Genomic DNA, 10,973 nt, shown 5'->3' on the forward strand with positions numbered 1-10,973 from the left:
AAAGGGCAGAGCAGGAGAGATGGGTGGGAGAAGAGAGGAAGAGCAACAGGTGCGACGAACCTGCTCTACTGTGCTGAATGGTTTGGAGGCAGATAGAGGAAAAGACATTTTAATGTTGGATCATTTATTACATATATACATTTTCATTGGAAAAGAATTCAGTAAAAATAAAGGGACCTCTCCAGTCAGATATGGGTTTTCTAGAAATAATCTTGTACTGAAATGGGCTAAGGAGGAACCAAATCTAAGTTTGCATGGAAAGTTTAAATTTTCTAGAAAACCTATAGCTAATAACACATGCTTTTCTATGACAATAGGAAAACACAAAATAAGATCTATAATAACAGATTATAGATGATTCTTCCTATTATTACCTCTATTACTATTATTATTATTATGTTATTTGTTATTAGATCTCTTCTTTTGACTGACACATCTCACCACACTCGTTTCAATACTGCCCTTCTTGTTTAAAAGTGTTTTAAAGACATTATTTAATGTATCTGTTCCAAGGGCAGGAAATCTGTTCTAGCATCTTTATTGCCTATGTTCCCTTTCAATATTAAAGTGGGCTTCAAAGTTCATGCTAGCCCCAGTTCTCCCTCCCCCTCCCACTCTCCCTCTCCCCTTCCATCTCTCCCTCTCCCCCTCTCCCGCTCCCCCTCCATCTCTCCCTCTCCCCCTCCCCTTCTCTCTCTCTCTCTCTCTCTCTCTCTCTCTCTCTCTCTCTCTCTCTCTCTCCTTTAGGATGTAGCTCTCAACTATTGCTCCAGCACCATGTGTGCTGCCACTCTTTCATGATGATAATGGACTGAGACTCTGAATCTGTAAACAAGCCCCAATTAAATGTTTTCCTCTATAAGAATTTCCTTGACCATGATGTCTCTTTACAATAATAACACAGTAACTATGACAGACATATAGTGTTGTATTTTTGGTTTTTTGAGTTTTCTTGTTTATAACCTTAGTGCTCAAATATTGCTAACTAAGCTGTTTAATACCAAGTTGAAATAAGCTAGTGAATAAGAAAGTAGCAGGGTCCTCAGGAATAACTTATCCCTTCCATTAATCAGCTTCAACATTAGCATTTTACTGTTACAGAAAAATGATCAATATCGAAAATCTGACATATATTTGTACCACTAAAATAACCAGGTTGCTTAAATATCAAAATAGACTGTCACCTCTATTAGCAACAAGAAAAAAGAATGTTATGAAGGATGTTATTAATAATATCCAAATTATTTTATAATCATCATTTCTAAATACATCAGGAAATAGAATTCTATAAATGTGGGTTCAGCTTTTCGTTACTCATGACTGAAGCTTTTCTTTCCTGTTTTCATGTGGATGCTGAAAATCTGAAACATTGAGGGGTTTTCACCTCAGTAAAGATGTGAATGGACACCATAAACAAGGCTGCCTGCCAGCCGAATGCATCTTCAGGATGTATAAATAAATGCTGCAGATTTTAAGAACCATGAAAAACAGCAACATCCTGAGTCACATTGTGGAATCACTAACAATGTGGATTTCTGAGTTCGAGGCCAGCCTGGTCTACAAAGTGAGTTCCAGGACAGCCAGGGCTACACAACGAAACCCGGTCTCGAAAAACCAAAACCAAACCAAGACAAAACAAAACAAAAGAAAAACAATGTTTTTTATCTTCCTCTGGGTAGAAGTTATTACCAAATCTCCCACGCAAGGTTGGTTTCAGGTTAGAACTTGATCTCTTCCGGGTACACATCTCTGAGTCCTTTTCAATAGAAGTAACCTGACACTTGAAGGTGGGAGTGCCTTTTGTGGATGGATTTGCAGTGATCCCAGGGCTTTTTGTTTGTTTGGTTTTGTTTTCACAGGTGGGAGGCACATTGTCTGAAGAGACAAAAGAAAAATTACAACTGCATACAAAACAATGTTGACTTTTATTCACTTCAGATCAACTTAGATAATAAATTGAAGACTAGATAGCTTGCGCGCGCGCGCGCGTGCACACACACACACACACATTTTGAAAAAGCAAGGGAATGTGGGGGTTTGAATGAGAATGGTTGCAAAGGCTCATATATTTGAATGGGCAGATCCCAGTTGGTGGAAGTTAGGGAGAAAGATTAGGAGGTGTGGCCTTGTTGGAGGAGGTGTGGCCCTGGGCTTCTCAAAAGCCTATTCATTCTCAGCTTTCTTCATCTTCTACTTGCACTTAAGACTGTAGCTACAGCTTCAGCGCTATGCCTGCCTGCCTGATGTCATGGCCCCCACCATGATCATCACAGACTCAGTCTCTGAAACTATAAGTCCCCAATAAACACTTCTATAAATTTCCTTGGCCATGATGTCTTATATCCATGGCAATAGAAAAGTAACTAAGACAATATGTTTCAGTTTTTTTTAAAATGAGTAGTATTCAAAATGTGAATTTTATTCTGTACTCTACTGATAAAGTATAAAGATGGTAAGAATATACATACTGATATAATAGAAGTAAATTTGATAAATAGGGCTGTTTGACTCCTACAGTAAGTATAAGACTGCAAAAATAAAATCCCTGAATATTATCTCATCTATGAATAACAATATAAATGAAAGACACAAGAGGGATTAATAAATAGTTGCTGTCTTTACTACAATTTAATTTCACACTCACACACCAAGTTTGTGAAGTCTTAGCAGCAGGTATGGCATTTAGAAGTTTATAAGGGGGGAAGCATGCTCTAAGGATGTTATCAGCAACCCAAAGAGAAAACTCAGAAACATTGGGGCACTAATAATACAGATTTTCATCAGTCCAAAGCTATTTTTATAAGCTTTAATTTTTATTCATGCCTCTCTCTCTCTCTCTCTCTCCCTCCCTCCCTCCCTCCCTCCCTCCCCCTCTCTCTCTCTCTCTCTCTCTCTCTCTCTCTCTCTCTCTCTGTCTCTCTCTCTCTCTCTCTCTCTCTCTCTCTCTCTCTGTGTGTGTGTGTGTGTGTGTAGTATTCCTGTGTGCAAGGGCATGCTGGTGTTAGCAAAGACCAGAAAGAGAGTGTCTACAACTATGGTTATAGGCAGGTGAATGACTTTGTGGGGAATGGAGGAAACCCTATTGAATGTGTAATAATGATATGGACAAGGCCATGTGAAGGACTTGAAGTGGAAATTTTTGAATTCTTTACCATTTAAGTTGGGTCACATGATGTTTCTAGGAGCTGTCTTGTGACAGGGCAATGTGATATTTTGCTGAAAACAAACAATTGTGAGGGTATGTGATGTTTAGAAAGAATATAAATGGAACTCCTTGGGCAATCAGCGAGAGGATGCTCTTCCATTTGCTGATATTAAGTGGTCTTTACTGGTCTTCAATGGTCTTTCCTGTTCTTTCATGGTCCTTAATTCATAGAGAGAAATGTGTCAAAGAAATTTCCATGGTATTCTGACTGATTTTGGCCACTTCCACTGACTTTTGCCAATTGGGGGAAGCCTTACTATTTCTGTTGGATCGAGCCACCACTACTGATTGGTGTTTGGTGTTTGTTATTGAAGTGGGCTGAGGGTATCCTGATAAAAAAAGGGGAATTGCCCCTAGGGGACTACAATTAAATATGTTTACAACCCCCTTTTCCTATTAACCTTCTTTCTCCCCTACCCCTGATCAGTGGGCTAGACGGGAGGTTGAAGCATTTAAGAACCCTAAATAATGTAGGTTTTGAAAAATCTAAGCATACAAGGACCAATGCCTCAGACACCTGTGAATTTCCCCAGGGGGAGGCTCAGAGGGGTGGCAAAGCCTCCATCTGGTCCTAATGCAAAAGTTAGCAATGTGAGCAAAAGCCAGCGACTGCTACTTCCTTCTGCCAGATGATTCCAGCCTGAAACTGCTGCTTACAGAGACCGACTGTCCAGTAACTAACCCCTCCCTCTGCGCTGTACATAATTAACTCTCCTAGCTTCCAGGTTGTTGAGATAGTTGGTGCCCGAATATGCACATTCCACCTGACCCCTGCTTTTGTGTATGTGTTTCTGTCCACTCTCCATCTCTCATACCCCAGTTAGGTTTCCAGGACTCATCCCACAGTGGCACAGGATATAGCACCACCAATGCTGGGAATTGAACCCGAATCCTCTGGAAGGGCAGCAAAGGCTCTTCAACACTGACCTATCCCTCTAGTCCACAAAGCCTTTTTGTTGTTTATTGTTGCTGCTGCTGTTGTTTTGCTTTGGATACAGGGTTTCTCTTTATAGCTCCAGCTAGCCTTGAACTCACAGAAATCCATCCGCTTCAACCTCTCAAATGCTGGGATAAAGTCATGCACCAACACTGCCCATTTCCCAAAAGCCTCTGTGTCTTTTTGTTTTTATTTTACTTTGATACAAAATTTCGTTACACCAGCCTGGAATTGGAAGTTAATAACAGCCATGCAGACTATCATACTCCCATGCCATTCATATTTCTCTCTCTCTCTCTCTCTCTCTCTCTCTCTCTCTCTCTCTCTCTCTCTCTCTCTCTCTCTCTCCCTAGTGGCTGAGTTTCAATATATAAGTTCTCAGCTTTTTTTAGCCCCCTGCCTGCTGCCATGCATGTTATCTTGATAATCATGGACTCTAACTCTCTGGAACTTTAAGTCTCCTTGTCTCTCTCAGTAAGAGCATCCTCTCTCAGCTGCTTATGCTGAGAAGCCAGCAGTGTAATCGGTCTCACCTGCACACTAAAGTGCCTAGTTCCAGTTGTATAATATGTGTGATGACAATCTATCCCAGTGAGTATACCCTCCCTACCTGACCTCTGTGCTTGTGTATAGACTTCTGTCATTTCTCCTTTCCCTCACATGCCAGTTAGAACGCTAGCACCTGTCCCACACTCACACAAGACGCAGCACCACCTGACATGCTGGGCTGCTTGAACTGGGAAATCAGTAATATAACCCGATGCCATAATTATGCTTTAGACTGTTATAATCATTTTTAAAAATACATCTTGGTAAGAATGTCCAGTAATTCTGTTGGATTGAAATATACTTATAAATGTAATCAAACATTTTTTTCTGTGCAATTTAAGTGTTTTCACACATTGTATATTAGGCTACAGCCAATACAATGTAGATTGTACTCATTATGCTGAAGGGCATTGCTTAACAATAATAAAACATTTGCCTTAGCAACATTTGAGACAATATTTAATTAATCATATAATCTTAATGGTAATAATAGTATTGCCATTTTGTTACTAAGATAAATTTTCCCTTTCAATTTAATTATTTAAAATTATGATACATATTATTGATCATAATTATTAATGATTAATGTTATTAAATATCTGACCAATTGTGAGGCTCTCTAGACTTTAGTGTAGGAAATATGGCATTAACTAAGCTTTCAGTAGCAGACCCTGAATTACATGTAAAATTTGTGTGACTTGACATAAGGAGAATTGGTTCAGAGGTGTGAAGGACCCAGCTACATTAGCAACTCATATCAAAAAGCCAAGATGTGGGACTAATTATTTCTTCTTCTTCTCCTTCTCCTTCTCCTTCTCCTTCTCCTTCTCCTTCTCCTTCTCCTTCTCCTTCTCCTTCTCCTTCTCCTTCTCCTTCTCCTTCTCCTTCTCCTTCTCCTTCTCCTTCTCCTTCTCCTTCTCCTTCTCCTTCTCCTTCTCCTTCTCCTTCTCCTTCTCCTTCTCCTTCTCCTTCTCCTTCTCCTTCTCCTTCTTCTTCTTCTTCTTCTTCTTCTTCTTCTTCTTCTTCTTCTTCTCTTCCTCCTCCTCCTCCTCATTATTATTATTATTAATTATTTTGTAACTTGGAACTTTGAGAAGTTCACAGTGAGAGTATAAAAGGTGCTAAAGTCAGTTATCCCTGGCTTCTTTTCATGGACAAGGTCTCCATTGGGAGGGCCCAGCACATTGTGGGTAGGGTTACCCCTGAAATGCTGAATAAATATCCAAGCTGCTCGGAACTTTTAAAAGACCAAAATACTGAACTTCATTCCAATACTAATAATGAGTACAAATATTTTGTTTTGAGCCAAGTGAAGTTCCAGGTAATCTCTTCTTACAGCACGGTTGTAATGTCAGTAACTGAGAACCTGGTGCTGTATGCTCTCATCATACCCGAGCCAACAGATGCTTTAAGTAATCTCAAGGTTTTGGGATGGAGTCACTGGAAATGGGATTTGAACTCAAGTCACCTGACTGACTTCTGTGCTCTTAGACAATGTACACTGCTGTCACTGCATGACCTTAGGAACTTTAGGAATTAACCCATGAAGAAAACACCCAAGAGACTCAGCCTTAGGGATGGAATTCCTGAGATTATATTTCCATCCTTAAATTCACCATCTTACAAACTTCCTTGTTTTGTGTCACTCCAGCTGTAACGAAACACTGCAACCAAAAACCACTTGAGGAAGACAAAGTTTACTTGAATCATGCTCCCACATAGCTGTTCATCACCGAAGGAAGCCAGGGCAGCAACTTTAAACAGTTCAGGGACTTGGAGACAGGAGCTGATGCAGAGGCTGTGGAAGAATACTGCTTTCCAGTTTGCTCTTCCAGGCTTACTCAGTCTGCTTTCTCATAGAACCCCGAACCAGCAGCCTAGGGGTAACCCTACCCACAATAGGCTGTGCCCTCCCATATCAATCACTAATTAAGAAAATGTCCTATAGGGTTGCCTACATTTCAATGTTATGGAGGCTTTTTCTCTAATGAGATTCCCTCCTCTTAGGTGACTCTAGCTTGTGTCCAGCCAACACTGTCAAAAACAAGGGAGATCAGCCAGGCGTGGTGGCACACACCTTTAATCCCAGAACTCGGGAGGCAGAGGCAGGCAGATTTCTGAGTTCAAGGCCAGCCTGGTATACAAAGTGAGTTCCAGGAGAGCCAGGGCTATACAGAGAAACCCCGTCTCGAAAAACCAAAACAAACAAACAAACAAACAAACAAAACAACAACAACAAAAAACCAAAAACAAAAACAAAATGTGCCTCTAGGTTCCAGTCCTGTTTAAGCTCCTGCTCTGACTTACTTCAGTGATGAACAGCACCAACTATTAAAGGGGAGTTCAAGCATACAGCAATGAGAACTTAAAGAACATTGTAGTTTTAAGTAACAAGTAAAAAATTGCAGTATTTTGATATCTGTAAGGTTCCTTTCAGCCCACATGATATGGGTCAGGTTAAACAATGTTTATGAGACAAATTTAGCATGATATTTACTTGGAGGTTTCATATTATATAATTGTACTGAAATTTACCTAAATAAACAAGTAAAAGATTGCCAATATACATAGTAAGATATTTAAGATAAGTTTAATCTAAAACAGTCATATCAGAAATTACATTAAAACATGCACAAAATGTTGACGACCAATAGTTATGTTTAAATGGGGTTTATCCTTCTGCTTCATGTTTTTATTAAAATTTATTTGGAAAACACTACCCAAGAATTAAAGCCAAGTATCAAATAATTCCCCCTCTGTTTTGAATATCACATGTGAGTTAATGGAAGCTCTGAGTGATAGCTTTGAAGAACTTTTGGGGGGATGGGTTCTGGAGAGGTGGAATCAGCAGTTATGAGTGTGTGATGTTCTCCCAGAGGACCAGCATTCAATTCCCAGGACCCAGATCAGATGGCTCTCAACTGCTTAGATCCACCTCAAAGCGATCCAGCTAGTAATGTCTTCTGACTTCCACAGGCACTGTACTCATGTGAAAACACCCACATATAGACACAAATACTACTGAAAAATCTTTCAAGTAACTCATGAAATACAAGTGACTCTCTTTCACGACTCAAAATTCAAATAAAGACATGTTCACTTGTTGCTGTTATCATTGTTGGCTCCAGGAATTGCCTGACAAACCACATGGACACTGACCTCAGGACTGGTTGAGCAGGGCCATGGTTCAGACTTAAAACTGAACCATGATCCTGAGTTAAGGTCCTAGGGGGTTTTTAAGGCTCAAATCCACAAACATCTGTGCCAAGTTATTTCACCAATCAGGATTTAGGGATAGGAAAGAGAAAATTCATGCATACACACTCAGTGGTTGAGGCAAAACGCAGACTTCAATAACTTCATTATGTGTGTGTGTGTGTGTGTGTGTGTGTATGCATAGAGACTGACAAATAGACATAAATATATACATTAACACATTGAATGACTGGAACAAAGTTCCAACAAGCAGGCTCCAAGCATTTCACCATTACACACACACACACACACACACACACACACACACACAAACACACATATGCATATATGCATACACACACACCCATACAATTAATGGATAGAAGGAACAATGTTCCAACACACATGTATACACATATACTTGGAGGGTGGAAGGAGCAATGTTCCAACGACTTTATTTTTTTTCTCCTATAGCTTACGTACCACAGCAAAATCTTTCCGGCAGTACAATTCCACTATAATTACGGCCAAGTTTTCTTCTAGTAAATGACTATAAAAAAGTATTCCCAAGAACCCACATACATTCTCAACTAAGCAACTTGTTATAGATTAACAAAGTATGAAGAAGCAAGGTAGTTTTCTCGGCCAGTTTCTCTTACTGACAGGCAGCGATTTGCAGTTACAAAGAAAGGGTTAATTATTTTATTATCATCTTTAAAAATAATCTGATAAGAATCTTAAAAGAGTTACAAATCTAAACTTTTATATAAAATCAGTCATATCTTCTTTAAATCCTCAAAAATGCACATCTACTTACCAGCAATTCTTTCTAAACTGGATCAGGAAGCTGAGAGAGAAAAAAAAATGGGTATAAGAAATCAATTATCACCAGTCCAGCCTCAGTGAGAGTCACAGCAGTCAATGTTAGTATTGTTCTTGTTCCCTGACCTTAAAAGTCCTACCTTAACTAATAAGAGTGTGCCTTTCCAAACTTCACATTTTTTTCCTAAGATTTTCTACATCAGAGCCAGTAGCCAAAACATCTTAACCTAGCCTTACTAACAATTTTATTTTTCCAAAATGCTTTCTAAGGGTGGCGGTCATAGCTCACAATCTACATCTAATTTGTAGATTACAAATTTACAACCTAAGTTCTTTCCTAGGGTGGTGATTGAATCGTTAATCTACTCTAGCAGCAATGTCTGAAAAGAGACCGAGCACTGTTATTTTGAGTGCCAGAGATATTGCCCAGTGAGGGGCTGGAAGACCCTTAGAATTTTTATACAATTCTTAGAAGGAAGAGGGAAGTGAGGGCAGCAAGCAGAGCAGAACTCCATCACAGCATAAAGTCCTCGAGATCAACCGAGACACACCCACCCATTGTGGTAATGCTAACAGGTGGGCCGCATTTCGTGAGTTCTATTGCTGTTTGTCATCCCTGCTGCATGGTCGTAGGCACAGATAAATCTGTATTTTGGCTTGTGTATAGCAAATAGCAAACCTGGAAGATCTGTAGACCATGCAATTGGTGTTGACCTCAGGCCCAGGCCCACCCTAAATTTTATTATGTAATCATTTGAGCTTCTACTTTTTAATTAATTAATTAATTAATTAATTAATTAATTTTTGGCATGGACAAAGGACATGCAGCAAATGCAGCCCAGACACAAGGATATAATCAAACAATGGCCTTCATAAGAAGAGAAGGGCAGAGGAATGGTGGTGAACAGCTCAATTGTGGTAGTGTTGTCTGATATAAGTGCTCAGGACTTACAATTGATCCAATTTAGTGTCTGACATTCTGATCGATTTTCTATTAAAAGCCACAGTGTATATTATACTGTTCCCCGTGTTACACATTACAAGGTCTAAGTCTGTCTATGTCCCTACTGACATAGTTAGCAATTGGCGTCTATATTTCTTTTCCAGAAGTAAACACCAGGATTGATCCGTGAATCCTCAGAGGTTTTACCATTTGGTAGTGCTGGGTGATAGCTCCCCCTACTGGCCAAAAGCATCCATGAGCCTGTGCATAGCAGGCCACATCCCTCAAAATACTTTCTGGGAAGGGCTTTGTAGATCTCTAATTGGGAGCAAAACTAGACAAAGAAAGAATTACATAGAACCCACCTTAGTCTTCTTTTCTGTCACTTTCATGCAATCTCAACAAGTTCTAAAAAAAAAGAAGAAAAATAATGTGTTCAAAGGTATTCTTGCATTTACATAGAAATAGGTCAATTATCTATGCACATGAGATTTTACTCTTAGTCTCTATTACTGTATTTATCAAGGCAATATGTTTGCTGAAATAAATAATGTCCATGTGAGGTTCAAATGCAAGTAAGGTTTTCAGTCATTTTTTTTTTCTTTCAAACTATTTCTTGAGCTCTTAAACTAATGTGAATTAAATGTGCTCTTTATGGGAGGTACTGTGCCAAATGAAGAAAACAAGAAAGATTCCTGACTTCATAAAGGCAATACTCTAGTGCTTACCTTAGTTTATACTTCTCTGGAATGACTCGTCTCCAGGACATGTTACATAATTCCCAATGAGCCTGAATCATTTCCTCCATGACGTTTAGATATATGAACCTTTAGCTATACGTAACATTTAGACAAGCTACCTTAGCACTGCTTAGAAACAGCATTTATCCTGGTTCTTAGTAAACCCAAGGCTCTCTTTCTAATTTCCACTGGTGATTTCAAATGAGTCCAGAAAACATTCAAGGGGAGAGATGCTGTGAAATTAAGAGAGTGTTATATGAAAAAATGTGATAATCAGTGGTGCTTATGAGCCGGAAGTCAGTGCCAGATTTGCCTACATAAGAGACTTCCAGCGGGAAGATCATCCAGTCACCCACGTAAGACTCACAATTTTCATGACATTTCCCAAGCCCTCATTTACAGAGAATGGTGGGAAAATACCAAGTAATGCATAATTTTCAAAATCCCCAGAGGTTTGGAAAGAGCAAGAAAGATAATCAGAACAAAAGGTGCTGTAGTGACCCTGGCATGGGCTTGTGTATAAGGTGACCTTCTGCCATGGCCCAGTTGTTAAACTATTCAGATAAGGCTTTTGAAACCAAA

The 10,973-nt window shown here is 39.4% G+C and overlaps 1 long non-coding RNA gene across 1 annotated transcript in view; it reads right to left on the reverse strand.

Moving 5' to 3' along the window:
- The window catches only part of Gm32689, a 10,605-nt gene extending 196 nt beyond the window's left edge, over positions 1 to 10,409 (reverse strand). Inside the window, exons 1-3 of the long non-coding RNA XR_386584.2 lie at positions 10,017 to 10,409; positions 8,704 to 8,733; positions 1,690 to 1,875 (exon numbers count right to left, since the gene is read on the reverse strand). This is a non-coding gene — a long non-coding RNA (predicted gene, 32689). The remainder of the gene's footprint in view (positions 1 to 1,689; positions 1,876 to 8,703; positions 8,734 to 10,016) is intronic.
- Between the last annotated feature and the right edge of the window lie 564 nt (positions 10,410 to 10,973).

Source organism: Mus musculus, chromosome 19, assembly GCF_000001635.26.
Source record: "Mus musculus strain C57BL/6J chromosome 19, GRCm38.p6 C57BL/6J".
NCBI classification, from domain to species: domain Eukaryota; kingdom Metazoa; phylum Chordata; class Mammalia; order Rodentia; family Muridae; genus Mus; species Mus musculus.